Genomic DNA, 24,954 nt, shown 5'->3' with positions numbered 1-24,954 from the left:
ACTGTAGTGAATATTTCTTTAAAAAATTTTTTGAAGGGATCAAACTATGTACATGCATAGGTATGTCATTTCTTTTGATGAGAACAAAATTGTTTACAGACACACTAAGCATGTACACACACACACATGAACTATATCATCAAATGGGGAAAAGAGACAACTATTCTATTTTGCTCAAGTAAAACAAAACAGATACAGAAATATCAGCACTAATAATGAATCTTACAGTTATGACATAATACTGTTATGCCACCAAAGATGCTTTCAAGTGGTTCATTCTCTTACAGAACCAGAAACATATGGAAATAGGGGCCACATGGGATTTTTTTTTCATGTCAGAAGAGACTTGAGAAACTGCAAGTCACTTCTGGTGTGAGAGAATTGGTTGTCTGCAAGGTCGTTGCCCAGGAGACACCTGGATGATTTATGTTTTACCATCTGGTGGGAGGCTTCTCTCATGTCCCCACACGAGAAGCTAGAGCTTGACAGACGGGAGCTTACCCTGCCCCCTGGATTCAAACCGCCAACCTGTTGGTCCACCAGTCCTGCTGGCACAATGATTTAACCCACTGTGCCACCAGGGGCTCTGTCACATGGGATATTCCACAGGAATAACAACAGAAACAATTTCAGGTTATGGCCAAAGCTGGATCCATGCCTCCTGTTCTCACACCTCGAGATAGCTTTTTCATTCCTACTTTAGTCACCCTCCATTGTGATTTGGCATGTTGGGAATTGGAATCAACAACAAAAAATTGTAACTGCCCTTCTACTAGAAATAGCTGTAGTTAGGATCAAGTCCTTTTTCCTGTGTCCTAGTACTATTAGAATCTGGGACTTTTCACAAATCTTTATGTAAATAATGTTATGCATGTCTTAAGAAAACCCCTGTTCCATTTATATTCATTCCACAAATGGAGAGAAAGCAAATTATAATTTGAATTCAATTCACTATGACTCCTCACTCCCTCTTAAGTAATTGGCTGCAATAAAGGGGAAAACTAATTACTGAATGACAATTAGAATGATGGCTAAAGAGCCAAGAGTAAACCACTGCTCTGATTTAAACCTAAGTATTTATTTTCATAAATTTGTATCCACATGGATTCATTTTTCTCAATCTAGTTAGCCTCAGTGCTGCAAATACCCTTTTAATCTTTGATTCTAGTGCTTAATAAAGTTATAATCCAGAGCACCCTACTAGCATGATAAAGTAGCTAATTACAACTAGCTTTTTAAAGGATGGTCTGCATGCTGAGGCAACATACACTGCTTAGCAGCCAAACTGTCTGGGGCTAACAGAAGCAAATATACATATTTGTAATTATCATTACTACCTACCCCTATGTTATGGATTTATAAAGTCTGAGGTTAACTTGACAATATCATATGCACAAAGTGATATAGTAGAAAAAGGGTGAATTTACTGTATAGAATGAAAATGTTTCAATACCAATTCCTTCTTTCCTGGAGGGGCTAAAGATGTCTAAAACAAATTTAGGTAAAAGTAAAGGTTTTCCCCTGATGTTAAGTCCAGTCGTGTCTGACTCTGGGAGTTCATCTCCATTTCTAAGCCAAAGAGCTGGCACTGTCCATAGACACCTCCAAGGTCATTTGGCCAGCATGACTGCATGGCGCACCATTACCTTCCCGTTGGAACGGTACCTATTGATCTACTCACATTTGCATGCTTTAGAACTGCTAGGTTGGCAGAAGCTGGGGCTAACAGTGGGAGCTCATGCTGCTCCCCAGATTCAAACCTGTGACCTTTTGGTCAGCAAGTTCAGCAGCTCAGCATTTTAATCCACTGTGGGCTCCAAAATTTAGTGCAACCAAATAAAATTATTAAATTTTAGAATTAAAAGGAACCATGTCATTTAAAAATAGACTAACATATATTTCTAAGCATGGCATGAAGAAAGGTTCACACAAATAAATATCAGAAAATTTCTTCTGTTCAAGTGGCCAAATGCTTCTATGGGGTGTAGCCACAGGATCTGTCACTTGGAGTCCAGCACTGTAACAAAAGATAAATCTAAAATATTGTATAAAGTACAGATTGATGGTGCTAACTACAAAAAAATCCATATAAGTCTTAAAAGGGAGTTAGAAAGAGAATTCAAAGAAAAAGAAATAATGAGAATGCTTCATGGCTCTTCCATTTCAAATCACTTTTTACATGTATTGACAGGCCCGTAGCCAGGATTTCATTTCGGGGGGGGGGGGGGGGCTGAATTTTTTTTCAGGGGGGGTTTCGGGGGGGGCTGAGTCTGAGTGAGAGAGGGTCTAGCCTAGCAAACTTTTTGTATCATTACCCCAATACCCCCATGCATATGGGATATATTGAGTATGGTGATCAGATCATGATATGAATAAACGTAACAGTTTAAATAATGCACCAATAAGGCCTTTTCGCGAACCACCATGAAAATTTCGGGGGGGGGGGGGGCTGAAGCCCCCCGAGCCCCCCCCCCCCCCCCCCCCCCGGCTACATGCCTGTGTATTGACAACCACGGCCAAATCCCCAAGGATTAGGGGCTTGCAATCATTGTTCCCATCTATAAAAAGAAAGGGAAAAGGGATGATCCTGCGAACCATTGACCAGTCAGACTCCTTAACACTATCAGTAAGCTATATGCTAGACATCTCCAATGAAAACTCTAAGATTGGTTGGACCAAGAAAGCATATTAGCTGAGGAGCAAACTGGATTCAGGGAAGGTCAATCCACCATAGATCAGTGTCTAGTGCTGCAAAATCTTGTGGAAAAATTTTCCTCCCAAAACATAACCTCACTATATGCTGCTTCTATTGACTTTAAAGCAGCATTTGATTCCATCTCGCAAGTTAAACTTTGGGCTCTTCCAGTTTTGTTTTTGAGTGTGGCAGCTATTGCTGAAAGCAGGTGTCTGCTATGACCATGTTCAGATTTACTAATCATGAAGGAGATAATATAAACCCTCTTAGAAAGCCATAAATATACCACTAGCAAGAGGGGAAGCATTCACGAGCAGTCTACTTGCAATAATTAGTGCTTCAGATTACTTGAACAAGCCAAGAATTATTATTATCCTTCAACCCCCAATGTCTGTTGAAGATTACTTACATTAACATGTGTGGCTCAAAGTGCAACAAGGGAGAGGAAAAGAACAGACTGAAGCAAAGCGCAAACCACAGCAAGATTGCCTTTGCCAAGCAACACTATTCAGGCATTGGATAAAGCATCTGACAGTTAACCTCAGATGGAAAAGAGAAAAAAGTAACTCTGCAAAATTAACAGAAGAAATAATAACTAAAGAGGACCAAGATCCCTTCCATGCAATAAGCCTGGTAACTCAAAACCTCTGCAAATTTTCGGCATTCCCCTGTGAAGCTTTACAGCACTGGGGCAATGATGTATTTAGAGTACAATAATTAAAACAATAATTCCCAACAAAGTGGGGATTATGAGATAATTGACCATCCTGAGGTATTAAACAAACCACTGTAAGAGCCAAGGATGCTCAAATCTATGGTCAATTATTGTATAATTATCTGAATGACATTATTGCTGTTATACAGCCTGTTCAAAGTAGAAAAGAAACAATAAAAAACTGATAAAGTATGCAAGGCAGGAAGGAACATGACCTTCAAAGGCTACTTGGATGGCTTTGCACTTGTACTAAGATTCTCCAATATGAAGTCACTGTTCGAAGGCTGTTCGTTTTCATGCTTGAAGACCTCCATGGACAGACAGATAGAAGGTTCTAGGGGATTTGGATGCAATGTCACAAGTGTAATTGTGGCCAGCTACAGCAGCACTAATAGATAGCCCACCTTTTCCTCATGCTCCAAGGGCAAAGAAGACCCATAAGCATTATGTAGCACACAATGCTTTCTTCTGGTTTTGCAGCAAGCACCCCAGAGCTTACATAAAAAAGAGAAATCAAATTATGACTGGAATAAAGAGTTTGGAATTGCTTCATTCTTACAGAATGCTGAATCAGAGAGATTTATAAGGAATCCTAGGCATGTTCACTGGACAGTAAGTTCCATTGTCTTCAATGGAGTTGATCCTTTATTGTGTTGAGGTTTCTATTTAGAGAAAGTGAGGTATATGTATGTCTGAGAGAAAGCCCATTAAAATGCAATACTATACTAGGTTCTCAACGGTTCTGCTCCTAGTAAACTTGTTTAACTTGGAAGCCTTTAACATTACCTCTGTACATAGATCTCATTACTTTTAATGGAGATTAACCTTGTATAACATTATCCTGATTGCACCCACAGCTGATTTGGCAATGGACACTGTGTGCCTAGATATCAAAAGCTTCCAATGAATTTTTGGGGGTTTAAAAAAGGAAAATTCTATTTCCCCTAACATGGATTTTCTTGGATAACTGAATGTATGTTGGTAATCCAAGGTCCTGATCATTACTTTTTAATTGTGACTAAGATTTTAAGAGATGGTGTTTGATGTTTATGTGGCATTTTATCAACTAATTAGCTTCGCTAACTGCTTAATAAATGAAGTTAATTAACAGAGAATAATGTCCTATATAACAAAAGAGGATATAAATGCTTAATTCTGGTAGTTCATGGATAAATGGAAAAAAAAGAAGAATTAAAATTGGTTCCACTTGGGTGCTTTTGATGTCAAAACTCGTGGTGCCTTCATTCCTTTTCAGAAGAGAATAGTCCAGAAAACAGTAGCAGGATTTCTTTTCAGTTCCTTGGCCATTGGCCAATTTCCCTTCGGGTTCTGGGTTTGGTCCTCTGTGACATTTAACATATACTTGAAACTGCTGGAGAAGGCAGTCTGGAGTTTGTGGGTCGGGTGTGTCACTTACTATGCTAACATCATCCATTCTCCTTTTGTTTTGAAATGATGCCTGCCATTATGAAAGCTTAATCTCGATAACACAGAGATGCTTCTGGATAATCCAAAGACAGAGAGCAGTGATTCAGTTTGTATTGAGTTGTATCATACTCCTCTTAGGGCTCTTCCACTCAGCCATATAACCCAGAATTTGAAGGCAGAAAATCCCACAATATCTCTTTTGAACTGCGTTATCTGAGTCCACACTGCCATATATTCCAGTACAAAGCAGGTAATGTGGGATTTTATTCAGCTGTGTGGAAGGGACCTTAAAGAGAGATTTCACTGTTAAGGTGCACTTCTGGACTGAATCCTGAGCCTGGAAACTTAGGTTTCAGTGTCATCCAGGATTGCATTTGAACACCTAAAGTTAGTGTGCCAGATGTGCCCAATTTTAGAAATGTTTGATGTCAAAATGGCAAAAAGGTGACTTAGTTACATTTCATTTATATTTATTACACCATACCCAATGAGGGGCTGCCCCTGAAAGATGCTCATAAGTCACAGTTGGTCCAAAGAGTTACAGCAACCGTACCATCTGGGGTAGGCTACAAGGAGAATGTATTTCTCCTCTTACAAATCCTTTACTGTCTACTGGTCTGTTTCCAGACACAATTCAAAGTATAGGTCATAAGTCTAATATGGTATGGGTCCAGGTTATCTGAAAGATTTTTTCTTCCTATATAAGCCTACTTGGGGTGAAAGGCATTTGGGGGAGAGATTCTTCTCAGTCCCACCACTGCTAAAAGTACATCTGGTGGGTCTATGAGAGAGGGAGAACCTTCTTAGTGGCTATACATTCTATTTTAACTGTAAGGCATAGGGTGTAAGGTAGGAAGACCTAAGGACAACAAGATTTAGGATTAGAAGAAATACAGTTCTTCATCCACAGAGATTAATCATGTGTAGATTTGATTATTTTCAGATTACTGTGTTTGTTGCTATTTCCTGCACTGCTGTTCTATATGTGAACAAAAAGATATGGCCAGAAGCAGACCACAAAATTACACTAAGACAGAAATGCCTAGAGATGTGTACTCAGGCCTTCACTGATAGGATACTGCCTGCTGCATCATAGCTACCATCATGAGATGGGGGAGAGATTCAAAATGCCATGCCCCCCCCCCCAAAAAAAAAGTTGGAAAAGAGCTAAAAAGTTGGCTTGAGAAATACTGAAAGGAAGTGGGAGTGGGAAGGAAACTGAATGAGTGGCAGGACACAAAATTTGTTTGTTGCACCCTTAAGCAGCCATGGCTCTTACAGAATGGTCAAGTCCCTTAGTCCTGAGAGGCTGCTATTTCTCTCACCTACCTATTCAGCTTTTCTGGGAGGAGCACATTATCAAGTCTTCCCATTCTCTTCTATTAATTTTAAACTAGTTTCTATATTATATCACTGAACTTCAATACTAGGAGTGAGCTGCTATGGCCAAAGAGTGGCAGACATCTGTGGAGTGAAGTGGAAGTTTTCTCAACCTTGCCTATTGTCTCCTCCTCTCTAGACTTAGCTCTCTTTTTCCCTTTCCTGCTCACTACACATCCTCTGATTTTATGTGTCATGTGGTTTGAGGTGTTTCATGTGATTGAAGCTATTCGTGTAAAGCAAAAAGATACATTTAGCTAAAACCATGCTATCTCTATTTATTAATTAACAAATCCAGCTAAAACACTTTGTAATATTTTAGTGTGTTTATTGTTATGCATCATTGTGATCAGAAGCACCCAAACCAGTCACAGAAAAGACAAATGAATTTGGGAAAGTCCTGCTAGTTAGGAAAAGATAAATTTAAAGCAACAAAAATGCACTATTGAAGGAACGAAAAACAAAATAGTGATGATCTCCATGCAATTTGCTGTAAATTTCCTATTCTGATCCCAAAACTAACCTTAATGAAACTGATGGATTAACCAACAACTTTAAACCGATTTAACAATGAAAGTTTCAGTGGCAGTGAATTGATTTCTAAATTTCTAGCATGTAATGTTCTCAAATTAATTTTCAAACATAACATTCCAAGTTCTGGAGAACATATGGTGCCCTAACCAGAAAGAAAGTGGGAACAAGCTACATCATGCCAGAAGAGCCCGAAGGAAAAGAAATAAGCTTTGCAGACCTTAAAAATTAATGGAAGCCTTATCCCTCCCCCGCACTCATTCTCCTTGGAGAAGGAGAGCTCCAAACTTCTCCTTAAAAAGAAGAAGATATATTTATTGTCAGACACAAGATATCAAACAATGCAGGCCATTGTGTTTACCCTTTAATGGCAAACTGAATCTATGTGACTCCTTTTATTAATTTAAAATGAGTCACAGTGCAATGAAAAAGAAAATGTAAAGTGTAAATGCTTAAACATAGCTGTAAGCATGGTGACGTATAAACATTTAACTTATTTGGAGGGCCTCGCTAAGATGTCTGCTTATATGTTTTGGTGTATGCAGTTAACACAAACATCCATCCACCATTTGTACTACCAGATCAGGTTGCACAGTGGAAGGCAAAATACCAGTCAATTTTGAGGCATAATTCTATCAGCATGGGCTGCTGATTCTTTGGCCCTTCCTGGTATATAAGAGCACAAAGGCAAGCCAAACAAGTGTTTAAAAGAGCAACTTGGGCTGCTACCTTGTGTTGCCCAGGTGGATGTCTAAAATTAATCCTCCAACATACAGTTTCCTCTGCAATCATTGACTGAGCGGATATAACACAGCTGAGACCTAGCTGCTGCTGAATCTGCAAGGGTCAATGGAGGGTGAAAGTAACCAAGCATGTTGAAGTATATCGCCAGTGAAGTAAAGAGACATAACAGCAAAGCTGAAGAGCTTGGGTTGGAACACCAACCTGGGCCAAGGCTAGTATACACTATACGAATATGGCGCAATACAGGTATTCTTTAGCAAGAAAATGAATGGAAGGAAATATAGTCTGGGGAAAAATATAGTTTAATTGGGAGTGGAAATAATGTTCAATAATATGTAAAAATTGACAAAAATAGATTTATCTAGTATCAGGAACACCGAAAAGAAGAATCTTGGACTGATGGAAATAACTGCAGTTTATTTTATACAAAATTTGCATGTTGTTGTTTCACATAGAAAATATTACTTTCTGCACAAAATACTATTTCTTCATGTAACCAATTACTTCAATTTATATCAGTGGCAACTTTTCACTGGCTTATGAATGTCTATTGCACACAGAAGGGCTTGAATAAAGGCTGGGATGTTTTTGGTACACATTTGATTTGTTTTTGGTGCTAGTTCTGGGAATCTTTTTTTTCTTTCTTTTTGATGAATAATACATCAGAACTCTGTAAAACAGAAATTAACATTTCTGATCCTGCAGATGATAGTACCAGGGTTTACAGTGACTAATGGAAGATTAATGCAAATTTGTGACCAAATAAAGATTCATGTTTACATTTTTAGATAAACACTGGATACCTGGGTAAAAAAACCCCCAAATTGCTGGATTTTTAACATTTATGTGGAGTGGGCAATGAGGGTGCAATTCAAATCTGAATTAGCATTTGAAGAAGCAAGCAAAGAAGATAGTCTGATTTAATTATTCCAGAATAAAGGGCTCACACTGTAGGTAACCCACATAATTCAGTTAGAAACGCTGAAGGATGAAGGAAGTGGGGCGCCCCATCATCAAGATATAATGGAAGAAATGTTATGCCAAAATTTCATTCAAGGGAAGCTTTGGAATGCTTTCAGCAGAAGTCATTTACTGGCTTTTTTCAATACCACCCTGAACAACTGGAACCCCTTTCAATACAATGGAGGTCAGAAAACTTGCCTCAGGAGAGAAATGAGCAGGTAATTTGAATAGAAAGCAGCCGCAGTCAGTGGCATGAGAAACAGAAGACACAATACAACAAAGGAGCCTGAGGGCATACATGAGCAGCACAGGACCGCAAGCCATTACGTAGGTCAAACATACTAACTGCAATAATGTAAAAGGAGAACAGAAAGAGACAACAAATCCTATAAAAGCTGGCATTTCTAGCATCTCATCCTAGTTTCCTGAATAAATCAATTCCTGGCCTAAACATTATAAACAAACTGTCATGTAGCAGGTTTTTAAAGCAATATCATTTGCAGTGGGTTTCATATGTGACTGGGTGTGTTGAGACCCTGACTTTACATATAATGAATCCATCTCAGGAATTCCTTGAAGGTATGGCATACTGTCTTACATCCATGCTATGTAATGCATGCATAAGGCTCACATAGGACATTACCCAGGAGAAAGTGCCCCCACCGCCCCCAACCTACTTTACAGTGATCACTTTGTGAAGTGGCTAGTAGCCAATTTTGGGAAACAACCTATTGTGTCCTTTTCTCTGTGGTTTCATTCAAAAGAATTGATATGAAGAGAGAGGAATATTCTGTCCAAGCAGAGCGAGTATATTTTAAAGGTACACACTAAGAAAACACAAGAGCTCACTTCCATTTAGCTATTCACTACACTTCATAGGAAATGCTTCCCTGGTACAAAAAGGCAGCTACAGCTGACAACACAGGAAGCATCACATTTATATTTGGCCCAAAACACAAATGCTTGCAAAGTGATGTTAAGTGAAATGATGCAGATTTTAACAGCCTAATTCCATGCATGTTTACTTAGAAGTCCACCTGAGTTCAATGGTCTTACTCTCGAGCGACTGCACTTAGGTTAGGCCAAGAGTGAGCAATTGTATGAGGAAATGTTAAAATGTAAAATGCCAAGCAGAACTAAATCCTTGAAGCAGATTACATTGTCTTTCTACTAATTCTCTCTGTTGGGAAAATGAACCAGAGATGAAATTATGAAAGGCTGAGTAAAAACATTGTCTAAAACTGCAAACTTATCTCCTTGGTGCTGATGACCTCTGTGAGGCTCCCTTTTCGAGACCCCACATACAGGCTCAGTGTGTTTATATTCAAGCAAAGGATAAATGCACAGCCATTATCTTCCTTGTTTCTAATTTCAGCTAATGCGGTGTGAGGTCAAGCCCTGTCTGTGGATCCCAGGAGCCTTGTGAATAGGTCATCAGGCCAGCAGCACTGGGGATAACCCAGCGAAATGAAGCCAAGGGTGTTCCAGGTCAGGAATTTAAAAGGACAGCCTCAATAATATGACTGACTATGAACCCCAGAGGTCATGTAACAAGAGCTATCAACCCGTTCTACACAAATGCTACCTGATTAACCACACCTGAGTATCCTTGGACCTTGCCTGTTTAATGCTGTCCAATTGGCAACTGTAATCACACAACTCTCCAGAGAGAGGGAGATAGAGGTTTATTCTCCATGCACATGGATGGTCATGTCATATCTAATGACCCTCAGAAACCCCTCGAAGTCTCCATAGCAACAACACAGGCCTGCATATGTGAGGGTTGTAGAAACATTAATTGTATCAAAGTGATGAAATCCACATACACTGTCAAAAAAGGAAATATTTTGTTTGCCTGTGAATTAACCTTTTCCTCTCTTTAAGCACTACAAGAAACAGTCAGCAATTAAAATATGAAAGATCATGGCACACATCTTTAGCAACTTAAGAATAGAACACAAGTAAGTTTAAATAGGTTTTAAAAGCTACCAAGTGCATCTGAAGTACGAGTAGAAATTCAGTCCACTTCAAAACTATTGCATTCTGATAAATTCTGCAATTCTTTTGTTGTTATTACCGCTTTAAAAGAATTGGTTACCAAAATGGCCATAAGTGTCAGCTTGAAGGGAGGTGAAATATTACAAGCTCTCTATTTTGACGTATCATGTATGGTCAGGCTACTGCTAAATGCTAAGGGCAGGTTCCTTCACTTCTTGCCCTACATGTAGATGCAACAGTCCCCCTGCCCAACAAGAATGAATTAGGGGTCACTTATTTTGAAGGATTCTGAAGGAGGAGCATGGATCATACTTTAAAGACAATTCTATAAACTTTAGTTCACAGAGAATGAACCAATGCCAGATGTTTCCATGTTTTGGTTATTAAATGTAGAGGGGCAGCATCTGCTGGCTGCCCAGTTTAAAGTGTTTTTTTTCTTTCTGGTAGGCTGTACTGAATTATATCAATTTAGGCCCCTTCCACACAGCTTCTATATCTCAGGATCTGATCCCATATTATCTTCTTATCCGATCTTATCTGGCAATAGAGAATCATATAATCCAGTTTAAAGCAGATAATCTGGGATCAGATCCTGGGATATAGGGCAGTGTAGAAGGACCCTAGTAGAATGGACAGCACTGATTAAAGAGATAGCTCCTTCCCTTCAGTACCCTCACATGCCTCTCAAATCCGCTGCAGAAATTTGAGGGATCTTCTAGAGTAGATTTTGGGGTGGAGAAGGAAGAAACATGACAGGAAGACTCTGGGTGGGCTCTTTGCTTCTGGATAGACTCCTTGCCTTTGATGAATGAACACATATCCTCATACCATGTCCGTCCCAGTACAGATTTGCCTTCTTGATGCACTTTCTCCCATCCCTTATTTATTTATTTATTTATTTATTTACTGCATTTGTTGACCGCCGTTCTCAGCCCTAGGGCGGTGTACAACATATAAAAACAGTTTACAATAAGGGAATATCACAACAATAATATCAACATAACAATCAATAGTACAATTACACTAAATCATCCGCGCCGTCTCATCGTAGAATCATAAACCAATCTCGTTATCCATATTCCGTTCCAGTCATCATTGCCAATTGTTGTAGCACTTAGTCGAACGCCTTCTCAAATAACCATGTCTTTAGTCTTTTGCGGAATGTCATAAGGGAGGGCGCCTGTCTGATGTCTACAGGGAGGGTGTTCCACAGCCGGGGGGCCACCACCGAGAAGGCCCTATCCCTCGTCCCCGCCAGGCATGCCTGAGAGGCAGGCGGGATCGAGAGAAGGGCCTCCCCAGATGATCTCAAGGTCCTCGTGGGCTCATAGGCCGAGATGCGGTCAGAAAGGTATTTTGGGCCGGAACCGTTTAGGGCTTTGTAGGCCAAGACCAGCACCTTAAATTGGGCCCGGCAGCAGATCGGCAGCCAGTGGAGCTGGAACAACAAGGGCGTTGTGTGCTCCCTGCGTCCCGCTCCTGTTAGTAAAGTGAAGGTCAACCACATTGTTCACCCTTCTGAGTTCTCCCCCAGATACACATTACTCTATTTACCTATCTCACCCAGGGTTTTATCAATTTTATCCTGTACATTTGGTCCGCCCACTGCGTTTTTATTTTTCCACTATTTTATTTTGCGTTTGTTTATAATGTATGTGCTACTGTTTGCATTTTACTTTGCTATTGTTATATGCTGTTGGTATTTTATCTTGCTGTACTGTTATCCTTGGGCTTAGCCCAAGTCCCTTTGGGGAGATTTTGGTGGGGTATAAATAAAGTTTGCTGCTGCTGCTGCTGTTGTTGTTGTTGTGCTGTTTCGACAAAAACTAATGAAACTTTCTCTAATGATATATCATTGACAATCAACACTGAATATATGGAATGAGTGCATTTACAAAATCTGCTTCTGATGTGCACATATTTTTCCAGTTCCACTGATGTCCCCTTCTAAGCAATTTATTTGGGTTTGTGGGAAAACTACATAGCATTTTTTTTAAAGAAATGGCTCTCTTGAGTTAATATCAATATCAAACATAGGACTATAGAAATATATCTGAATAGATCTTTGAGATAGTAATTTTCAAGTCTTTCACAGAGAGAGAGGTTTAAATTCTTTTGCATATAATTCTCAATACATAAAATAATACGGAGTCTATACAAGCTTGAAAATTTCAGAGGCCTACTTTTAAATAGTACCTGTTATCACTTGAGGCTGTTCTGACAATTTCCAATAGAAGCTTCCTTATGGATAAATTCTGATATTGATGTTTTTTTTAAGAAGGGATATTTACCACATGCAGTATAGACAGTATGTGGGGTTGAGTAGTTGAGATTAAATCTATTTAGACTGATTGTTCCACCTGAGATAAGCATAAACTATGACACGAAGATGTATTATAAAATGAACATACATACACACTGCCAATAAGGTTGTTGGTAGAATGCATGCAAGAGGAGGTTTCCAGATGTATATTTGTAGGAAAATTGTGAAAGAGTAATATATGAGGCTGGTTCATTTCATACAGATCAAATATAGAAGTTGTATTGCTGCATTGTTATGAAGTTTTGGAATGTTTTTTAAACTGATCAGGGAAAACTTGGAGACAATACTCTTCAAAATTCAGATGTTGACACAAGTTACAATTCTGCTGACCTCATATGCAAAGGAAGCGAACAATGTAAAAAAAGGAAGAAAGAATGATATAAAAATAAGTGCTTTACAATATGTGTTTTTTTCCCCAACCCTCCCCATTCCCTTTGTTCCACTTTCTCTTTTTTGGTAGGCACTTGGATGCTCAGTTAAAATGCTTAGTTAAAAAGCATCATCAGGTCTGTCTGTCTGAAAATGTTTTAATGTCAAGCAGTGAGTGGCCAATAAATTTTTAATTCAAGCTGCAGCAGATGAAAAACAGGTTTTGTTGTCTAGTGCTCTCCCACATCCTGCTAACACGTTAAGTGTGATAACTGATATTCAAACATGTAACCTTCTGTTCTATTCAAATGAGTTATCTTTAGCTACATTGAAAAGCCCCTTTTTGTGAGTACTTGATAATGGAATACATATTTCATTTTGCTTTTGTTAAAGAGACTACAATAATCCTTCCAAAACAGTGTTCTGGCATACACTCCTAAATTAAGCAATTCACCAGGGTCAACTCAGCTGTTACAATCACTTTCAAGGAAAGGGGGCATAATACATTATCATTATAGCTATACAATCTTGAGCTGAGCTTTTCTTGGCTTCACTCCTAACAGTTTCATGGTGAAATTTATCTCTTAAAAAACACAATTTGAAAGGGTTTTGAACAATATACATGTTCAGGCTCTTCATTCCAAATTGTTTAGAAATGAAATGGTATAAACAGAAGAAGGAAAAATGCTTCTGTTCTCTAATCTAGCATTAAGTACCATTTTAAGGAACAACAGGAATGTTTCCAAACAAACTATTGCAGTCTACAAATTACCCAGCAGGGACAGAGATAACAATGTCTCTGGTGTGGGTTTAGATCTTCACAAAAGCTAACATTTCATCAAGGTTGTCTAGGAAACCACATCATTAGATGTCTGTCTTCAAATATGAGTGGTATGTATCCTAGGTTGGGATGCTTCTTGAGATGCATCCCAAATTACAATGGTTATTACTAGTTACAAGGCAAGGGCCACATCCCACCTTTCAATTAGCAGTAGGGAAATTGCCTTAATCAGGCACTTTTCTTTGGATGGGCTCTTATGTGCCAAGAGACAAACCACCATGGGCTCATGCTCATATTTAAGGAGAGACCTGCAAATGTTTGATCCACTTGCAACTTCCCAGTTTTTTTAAAATACAACATTCCTATCTATTGGGGGGGGGGGGGGGGCAACTCTGGATGTTTTTGTTGGAACCTCCCACTGATCAAATACAAACACATCTAGTAAGCGATCTTTTTTTCATTGTTACTCATGGAACCTGAGAGTAGTTTAAAAGTAGTCCACAAAGGTCTTCAACATTTTGTGATACAATTATTTTGCACATGTAGCACAAAACCATTCTTTCTGTTTCTCCAATCATGACCAGCAACAAGATAATACTGACTTAATGTTGGAAGTGGTGAAAGAATATAAAACCGGGAGGAACTCTATGCTCCATCCTTCTATTACAAGTCATTTTCTTGCAGGTTTCAATCTTAAACTGCATTAGACTACCTATGGAATCAAGAACTAGAATTGCATTCATAGTGGAAGCAGATCATATAAGAATAATGCATGAGTAATAGATAGGTCCTATCCAGGTGTAATGCTTGCAGATAAAAATAAGTTTGTAAATGAGACATATAAAGAAGAGACATATATATTCACATATGGAGAGATAATCAAGAAGCAGGAAATATAGGGTGTTTCAAAATGATGGACTCAGTTTATGGTCCTCTTACAAAAACAGCCTGTTTCCTCAAATTGTTGGTACCAATGATGAATGCTCTTTGGCATTGGCAGAGCAATGCCAAAACACTGTTGAAATACATGCTGCACCGCAATTATGGATTCAGTCTTGCTGAACTGCTGTGGAGTTGCCATCTTGCAAATGACTAAAGATGGGACTGTTTGTGCACTGGGAGAGACATCTAGCGATAATTCTTTGAAACTCTATGTCCCATCCTTTCAAGTGGTAAGAGTTTCATTCGTGGGTGCTTTGTGGCTGCAGAGACATAGTGATTTCAAATTGGGTCCATCATTTTGAAGCACTCTGTACTTTAGGGCTTAAGAACAGTTCGTTCTTGGTTCTGATGTTATACATACAACAATCCATTGGCCTCTAATCTGCATGTTGTGAGAATAATTTTGTTTATTGTGAGAACTGTTATTAAATAGTTGCTATTTGAAGCCAATATACAATGGTAATCCAGTGTTTTTCACACTGATATCAGGCCAAGCTGCCAGCCAAAGCTCTTCTCTGATACAATTTTGCAAACTGGTTTCACTGCTTTGGAGAATATTTCACACTCTTCTCTCTATCTATATATCCTCCTCTCCCCTCTGAGCTGCTTGGCAGGAGTGCAGCTAAAAAACCTTTACATCTCAGGGGAAGGACCCCTCGTGCTGTGAATGTGTGTCTAAATGTCTTTGCCATGTCCCTTTCTTCTGCAGCACAATTTTCCTTGTTTGAAATCCACCAGGTCTCCCTTTTTTCCCCTGTAGAGCTGTTCCCAGAGGTCCTGAGAAGAAACCTGACTAATCCTGTAGGGGTTTTGTTCTCTTCTTCTCTGACTCTGTGAAGTGTAGAAGAATGGGATGGGAAGCAAGAGGGGGAATTAATTTTTCCCATTCCTTTTCAAAGGCTAAATGAAATTGTCTTGTAGGAGGAGGACAGTCGCTTCGCTGTATTCACTCATTCGCAGTCACACTATGCTGTCCAGGAACCTGCATTGATAATTTCTCATGAATAAAAATGCCAGCATTATCATCCACAGCTATGTTGTTGACATGCTTTTTTGCTATTTCGCTAAAAATACCATTAATTTTCTGGCTTCACAACAGCTGAGCTACTCCCCATTTGAATATACAAAAGAGTATTTTGTTTAAACCAAATTAAAAGCGTTCCAGTAAATGACTTCAATTTTTCTGGCTATACCATTCCAGTGGATACTAGTCTAATCCTGCAACCACCATCCCAACCCCCGCTCCCTTGTTCCAATCCTCCATCTCCTTCACGTCCCCAAATTCTTCTCTATTTTAATGCTTAACTCTTGCAGGCCATGAACTGGATTCACCCAGAATGGTGGCTACTGACACAACACAAGCCAGAGCTTGGAAATACTATTTCCAGAATCTGCCAGGCAACATGACCTGTAGCCATGCAAGCTTTGGGATTTTTGAGAACTGTAGTCAAAACAAGTAAGTATTCCAAATTATGATAGAAACTCCATGAAAAGTGAAGCAAACATACTGTTCTAAAGACCCAATAAGCTTTATTAACACCTTTGTTTACAAACAGCAGCTGATATTGGTAAATGGGTGCATGGAACAGGGCAGGAGGCACCTTCTAGACACTTTCCCATCCAGATTAAGTGCCGACAGCCTTCTTTTGAATCAGCCTGTAAACTGCCATGTCTGCCAAGCCCTCCTGGCACCTCACCACTGTATTTGTTCCCATTTGTATCTAATGCTTTTGTCAACAGTTCAACACAAGGCAAAGCAAACAACCCACTACAAACACGAGGGTAACAGCAAGGAGCAGCGAATCCTTCACAATTATCCAACCCCAGCTGCTCGAGGCCTGTCCAGGCCGCTTTCATTTACAACAATGTCAACAAAAGGCTGAAACCCAATAACTAGGGGTGGGTCAATACTACCACTGTAAAACCCTCTGGAGGAGGAAATGCTCTTCTCCCGCTTTACTGCTTCAGCAAACATGCAGAATAATTCAGCCAGATAGACGAGGGCTTGTCTAATCATTTGTCGTGCATGAATTATTCAAGGCTTGTCACATAAACTGCTTAAAGGACGGCTCCTCAAATATTTCAGAGGAAGTACCAGCTGTCCAATTTGTTAAACGGAAGGCGCATTAGGCAAATCCTGACACAGAGGACAGTAGTGAACCTGGGCCTGTGTTTATTTTTTTTTCCTTTAAAAATCCTGACTAATGACATAGCCTTTAATTGATTGATTTAATTTTCCCAGCTCAAAGGTGCACAATTACAACAGGGGGGCTTCAAATATGTATAACTGTGATAAATAAATGGCTGGGCTGCTCACACCTCTGGGTTACTCACACCTCTTTGTGCATCATGGTTTGATCATAAACCACACACAGCAAGGTCCCTTCATGCACAGTAACACTTACCAAATGGTAAATTGCCAAGGTAAACATGGCTGCAGCATATAGTACAAACACACGTACATTTTCTCACTATCTTACATGCACAGACACTCATGGCCTATATCACAAGAAGAGGGGAAATGATAAGTACCACATTGTACTTCTCTGGGAGGGGGACAAAAACTCAACCCATCAAAGTCTTTCTTTTTTAACCTGGAGGAAGCCTTGGCTACTATTTAGGACTCAAGGAACTCTTTCATAGATATTATTGCATCTATGAATTTAAAAAGACAGCCCCCCCCACCCCAAATCATGATTTTATGTGGAACTAGCAACCTCTTATGGAGTCCTATGGTTCCAAGGAACCCTGAGTGAGAAACCCTGCACTGCAAAGTCATATAACTATTTGCCAAGTATTCACATTCAATCTGAAAACATGAAAGAAATAAAATTAGCTCTATTCCTCAAAAGGACATTGCAAATTATAAATTTCCTATGTGAGCATAAGAACATGATTAAAACAAACACTCAGTAAACAATTGTCTGTACATTAATTTACAAATTGGTGATTGGTGACAGTATTTAGGAACTAGGTGTTTGTACCTTCCATCCATGCAGAAAAAATAATTTTGTCACCTTACTTTCCCAGAATTCTGAAAGTGTGCAAATGTTTGTACACTTTTTCTACCATTGAGACAGAAACTAAGTTTATCATCTGCTTTTTTTCAAAGATGATAAACATGTGTGCAATGTTCTCACATGTATGAATGTTGATAATGCATAAAACACTGACACACACAGTTATTAATTATTCATTCCACAATTTTAACATATCTAATGTTATAATGAATATTGACAGCAGCACACAAAACAAAAGCCTGTATATATGTCTCACCACCACATGTCCCCATTAATGGCTTCAAAGGACAATTAGGAACTACCTGCAAGCAATGGGAAACTCCAAATAGTAAAAATGGTGTCTAAAAATTGAACACCATTTCAAATTAAAGTAGTTAGAACCAAGAAGTGTGGATATATTTGTTGGACATGTATCATCCTACTGTATCTGATCTCTGACATCTCATAAAAAGTTGCTCTCTTTTCTCTCTGACTAGGAATGGATACTAGTTTAATCATTAATTGTTAACATGAAAAACATATTAATGCAATATCTTTATTTTACACAGTATTCTACTGAAGGTAAAAGCAATAACTATGCATTGGAGTTTGCATTGCAACATACTTTGATGTTGAGCAGCATAATATGGGTGTCAACACAGGACTAAACATGATTTTTTAATAACTCGTATCATAAAATCTTCAACAGAACTCCATCAGAGAGTGTTTGGCAATGGCAACAAAGGATAATTGGAATTATGGATAGATGCCATTTGTTTTATAGTCTTGCAGCTTAAAATGCTAATTATGGTCAAAGACAGAATGCTTGCATAGAAGATCCATTGACTTTACCCTAAGACATACCTCCTGCCTCACCCACATCCCATGCTGACTGCATTCATTGGACTGAGTTGTACTCACAAAGAAGACTGAAAGAAATTAATGCACAGAGCCATTGACTGGAGTAAGTCTCCTCTGAAAGAATCAAGGAACAACTTGATACCTTAGCTTGGGCTGTCCCTCTTGAACAGTGGTTCCCAACCTTTTTTTGACCAGGGACAACTTGACCAGAGACCACTCTCCAATATCTAAAGTTGACCAAAACATCTAAAGTTGACCAAAAACTGATTGGTAACTCTCTTGGATAGTTACAAATTAGTTTTTGGTCAACTTTAGATTCGGTTTGGTAATTTGGGGTGCTGATTCAGAAAATTACATTGGATAGACCACATCAGCTCTAGTTTCTGATTCAAAACATATGCAATCCTGTAGTCGCCATTTGCTTGCCCACAGAAAACTATATTTAATAATCTAGAGCTAATGTGGTAGTAGTAATCTTTCATGGGTAGTCAGCCTCTCTCCTCCCAACATCCCCGTTGTCTCAGCACTATAAGAGGGTTCATGAGACCAGTCACTCTCGTTACCATGTGGTTTCGAGGCAACTGTGTAGTAATAGTGAGGCCGCGAACCATATTTTCATTCTTGTAGACCACTGGTGGTCCATGGACCACAGGCTGGGAAACTCTGCTTTTGAAAAACACACTAAAATGGAAGGATGTCTCCACCTTTCCACAGAACAGCCCCTTGATCCATTTAGATCAGTATTGTTTTCTACAGTTTCAGGCAGGAATATTTCCTAGTTGTATCTGGAGATGCCAGAGAATGTGCACTCATAGTATGTGCTCTGTAGAAGGCGAGAAAGTGGGAATGATCAAACAAATGGAGGTCCAAATAACCAAAAACCCAATGTAAATGTTAGCACAGTTCAGAGAAAGTATTTATTTCTACAGTTTAATCCATAATCCTAATGCAAAACCGCATGGGCTGAGGTCACTACCCTGTCAAAGTAGCTAAAATGTACACAGATTGGAGGAAGGCTTTTCACACAGCATAATCATAGCATTTTGAGTGCCTTAACTGCTATGGCTTCATGTCATGGAATTCTATTATTAGTAATATAGCTCTCTGGTAGACAATAGTTCATAAAACTGCAAATATCAGATGCAAGTCAAGTCAAGTCAACTTTATTTATGCCCCGTCCCATCTCCCCTTGTGGACTAGGGGTGGCTTACAACATAAATGGCAGCTATTCGATGCTATACAGTACAAAGTAAAAATGCAAATACGTAATAAATTAAATGTAAATAATTTAAAAGATAATTTATCATAACGAAACATGAAAACAAATCAATAAAACACAGTTGACAAAAGTGGAGTCAAAGTGCTATAACTGTGTCGTATGAAAGGGATGCTGTTTTTTATTTACATAATTGGATATTGGATTATTTGGGAGATACGTCAAAAATCGGAGCTGGATTAACTGAAGTAAATAACTCTTCTAGAAACTATTATGAAACCCTGAAGCATGGCTATCCCCAAGCAGCCAGCAATTAACATGCAAATCCTGGCTTACATTCCTCAATACTCTCATATGGCCAAAATCTGTTGGGGGACTGATAAACATCAAGTAGCCCCAGGACAGATTTAACATCTTTAGTATATTGCAAATAGTTAGCAAGAGGGCGATTGAGCGATTAATGGTTGTAGCACAAAAAGATCTGGGAACAAATCTTATTGTTTCCTAGTCCATAATAGTAATCTCACTGCTGTTTACAGAACAGCTTGGTAGTTTTAACAACTTAGTATTGTTCTTTAAACCTTCTCTTTAATTGTTAAAAACTTTGAAGCAAGAAACAAAAAGAAACTTATATCCTGTGCTTCAAAAGAAAAGTTTTAGGAGAAAAATATGGATTTTCATCTTATGTGAGCCTTCTATGTATGTCACCAGAGATCTACTGTGTCTGTGATGACATATCTAGAGATATGCAGCTTCCTTTCACATTTTAAGTAGAAACTACAAACTGTAAACCTTTACAAGACCCTAACTGGAAATCTGCCCCTACCTCGATCTTCCTGGAGTAAAAGTAGCACACATATGTAATAAATAAATGTTTACTGTCCTTTTCATTTATTTATTTTGAATGGACACATTTAAATACCTCCACTACAAAGACCTTGGGGGCACAGACTTAGATAATTCATTAAATATATTCTGTAATTCAGTGAGACAAAAAAAAAATCCCTTCTGTATACCCAGAAAAGGAGAACACATATGTTTAAGTGAAAATATTATGCCAATTGAACATTTCAGAGAATATAACATTAGTGTTGGAGAGAGAAGTCAATACTGTAGTGAAATACTGAACATTAAAACCAAACTGAAAGGGAAATATACATGCTTCTATGGAGGTATAACAAATATGCTTTTCTAAAATATGGCATTTAACTGCAGTGTCCTGTTGGGCTACAATTTACAACTCTCAAGCCAAATAAAATAGTAACAGATAAATCACTATGTTGTGCAATTATTTCAATTTTACTATAAAGTAAGCGCTGCATGGTAATGTAGTCAGTGATTTGTCTGGCCCACTACATCTGTTCGTGGAAGAAGAAACTGAGAACGGGCCACAGTTACATGATAGGTAGAAAACACTTGAGATTAAAATAACTCTGGATCTCCCTTAAGCAACATCAGATTCTACTTAAAACTATCTAAGAACATTCTAAAACTTGATATAATGATTGAGATTTGGTTTACATTGGGTGAAAATGTTCATGTCCTCCTGTGGTTTGATCATATTGCCCTCAGTAACATTTGGAAAATATTATTGTTATTAGGTCCCTTCTCATTTGCGTATCTAACTTGAAAGTGATATGCAGGCTCTGAGATGGAGTACAAATGACTGGCTGAAGCAAGTCTCCAACTGATGATATCATCAGAATGTGATACCCAAAAGATGGGAATGCCCAGGCACTGGGGGTCATAAAATAAAGCCGCAAAAGAATGTTCTCAGTGAGGGAAGAAGTTAAGGATAAAACAAAGGCCGCCTCTACATATTGTCAGGAGGATTGAAAATATAAAGGAGTTAGTAAATTCAACCTACCTGCTTCTGTTTCTGATTTAAGTGCTTAGTTGCACTGGTTTTAGAATCTGATGGGGCTGAGAGATATTCCTTTGAAGAGTTTGGAAATTTTCCAAAAAGTTATTATAACTTCTTACCACTGTACCACTTTAACATACTAGTAAAGCATTAGTAAACAATTGGAAAATGGAAAAAGAAAAGGAAAGAAAAAATGTCCAACCCCCTCAACAAATAACTCTAAAAACATTTGGGAAATAACTGGTAAGAATGTTATTGTGCCTCATCCACACCATTAAGTAATTTTATGAACGTCATTGTTTGTAACACTGTATTTCAAATCCCTGCTCCAGTGAATTACTTACACTCTTCTAACAATAAACTGAACTTTTAAAAATAGATCAATTGAGAAATGGGACTTCTCACAAACAAAATACCAAGTTCAAGTCAGCAGTGATTTATTTCTTTGTTACTCAAGTAACTTCTCAATTACTCTAGTTAAGAATTATTATTCAAAATGTGATATTTTGGGGATTATTCAGAAAGTAGAGATGTATGGCTATGCTTTAAAGTATATTATGAATATTTGCGAAAGTAAATCAAGCAAATAATGTCACACAATATAGAGATATTGATTTAAAAAAATTCTTTGGCCAATACTCTATCCTATAGAACAGTGGGTTCCCAGATGTTTTGACCTTCAACTCCCAGAAATCCTAACTGCTGGTAAATTGGCTGGGATTTCTAGGAACTGTAGGCCAAAACACCTGGGGACCCACATGTTGAGAACCACTGCTATAGAAGTTCCCACCAATGTACCTGCATGGGACATGCTTTAGCAATACAAATTTTCACTCTCTGGGAATTTTTCTTCCTGTTGGGAGAAATTGCAAGATGGTTTTTCTCACGTTTTCTTCACTTTGTGGTGAACATTTCATGAAGAATTTTTTGATGGAAGAAGTCAGTTTTTGTGGAATTTATAAAATATTTGCTATTATACACACACACACACACCTGAAAATTTACAATATTAAAAATTACAAAAGTACAAAAAATACAGGGGGTTTCTCAGTGTGTCTTGAAGAATCTTTACATTACTTCTGAGAATTCTCCATATCATTAAATAAAGGAGGTAAAGAGAAAAGGGAAGGTGTAATAATGGTCAGTAAACCCATACACCCCAGAATAGAAGTAGGAGACAATGGCAGTTATGGTAATGGAGATGGGAGAAAGGAAATAGTTTCTACAGGTGATTTTCCAAGTCACCCCTGAAAGGCTGAGACTCAATAAAAAGTCAACTGAAAGCTGACCTCCAGAGGACTGCATGTGGTTTCCTCCTCCTATCACTGCTGTCGCTGCCATCACTCTAGTATTTCTGCAAAATCTTGGATACCTCCCTGTGGGAATGCCCATGCTGTCAAACTGCTCATGCAGTAGACTGCTATGACAAAGGACATCAGTACCTGAAAACTTCTCTCTCATATTTCCCTCTCTATGTGTTGAGCTCATAATCGAAGACTCTTTATATCTCCCCACCACAACTATCTGCTGAATGGGTGACAGCCAGTGAAAGAGCCTTCTAAGTCATGATTTCCTGTTCATAGAAACCTCTCTTGAAGGAAGATCATTTGATGCCCATCCTGATATCCTTTGAGTGCAAGGTGAATAACTTGTTTATTTTCCCAAGCTTTTCTGAAAATCAGTGGTGCTTGGTAATATCGAGTCTTTTAATGCAACAATTTAAATATGTTGTTGGTGTTGCTCTTTTGTTTTTACTATTAATTTTATGGTCTGTTAGTGACCTCAAATGCTATGTAAATAAGGAAGAATAGACAGATACAAATCAGTTTTAATGACAAATACAGTCAGCACTCTATTTACCCACACACTCCTAGGCATTTATTTAAATTATTTGTATCCTGCATTTGAATGGTTCAAGGTTGCTAAGGTAAAATGAAAAATAAATCAAAACCACTAAAAGTAGAACAAAACAAAAACCCAAGACAGCCATTTAAAACTAAAAGCCACACTTCATCAGTACAATTATTCAGTACCGCGAGGAAGAACAGAGCCATTTGTGGCCCAAAGGTCTTTGTTAAATAACATCATGGGATCAATGCAATTGTCTTATGTGTCACTGTAGTTAGACCATGGGAAGCACATGAGAGGTGTTCGTTTTGAAATTACAATTGTATCAATGCATGTTATATAACTCCTCTTTAGGAGAGCTTCTCTCAATCCTATTACTACCCTTTCCAGAGGTGGAAAACTTGTGGCCTCCAGATGCCATTGCACTCCAGCTCCCATTACCTTTTCCAATGCTTAATACAGAGTGGCAGCCCCACTGACCAGCATAGATGCATTCCTGTAATCCTATATATAGACAGTCCCCAAGTTAGGTTCTGTAGGTTTGTTCTTAAGTTTAATTTGTATGTAAGTCAGAACAGGTGCATTTTGAAGTGTAACTCCAATGAAATGTATTAGTTTTGGATAGCATAAAGAAAGGTTAACACTCCTACTACTCACTACTAGTACTCCTTACTATGTAAAATACCACCTGCTGTATCAGCCATATGGAGCTGTTGACTCCAAGCCCAATATATTCTTAGGTGACACTATTCTGGAGACGAATGAAATTGTTCCTCCATTAGAAATACCAAGCAGTAATCATTAAATGTTCAAGAACTCAGAAACCTGCAGATATTTGTCTTGATTACTAAAATTCATTTACTGAACTCAGCATCTTATTTAAGAATAAAAATGGCTTCAGCTTCAAGAGAGTAAAAAAGAAAGGTTAACAGTCCTGTGATGTTTGTTTTGCTGTCTGTGCCCTGTTCATAAGATTTCAACTCACTTTCTATCCCTATGATAATTGGGTTTTTTTTGTTTTGTTTTTTTTAAAAAAAATGGCTTGCTGTGTAATCAAGGATTGGTGATACATCTTTAGTGGAAACACTTTTTACCCGTTTTTTTAAAACTGCAAGTTGCTTCTGGTGTGAGATAATCGGCCATCTGTAAGGACATCACCCAGGCGACACCTGGATGTTTTTGATGTTTTACCATCCTTGTGGGAGGCTTCTCTCATGCCTCTGTATGGGGAGCTGGAGCTGAGAGAGGACGTTCATCCGTGCTCTCCCTGGATTCGAATCTCCGACCTGTCAGTCTT

General features: G+C 38.5%; 1 protein-coding gene across 5 annotated transcripts in view; it reads right to left on the bottom strand.

The window, feature by feature from the left end:
* Window positions 1-24,954, bottom strand: part of LOC132767331 (transducin-like enhancer protein 4) — a 160,144-nt gene that overhangs the window by 24,793 nt on the left and 110,397 nt on the right. The window lies entirely within an intron of this gene.

This window comes from Anolis sagrei, chromosome 2, assembly GCF_037176765.1.
Source record: "Anolis sagrei isolate rAnoSag1 chromosome 2, rAnoSag1.mat, whole genome shotgun sequence".
In the NCBI taxonomy this organism is placed as follows: domain Eukaryota; kingdom Metazoa; phylum Chordata; class Lepidosauria; order Squamata; family Dactyloidae; genus Anolis; species Anolis sagrei.
The sequence above is the reverse complement of the archived record's forward strand: the minus strand, read 5'-3'. Positions and strand labels throughout refer to the sequence as shown.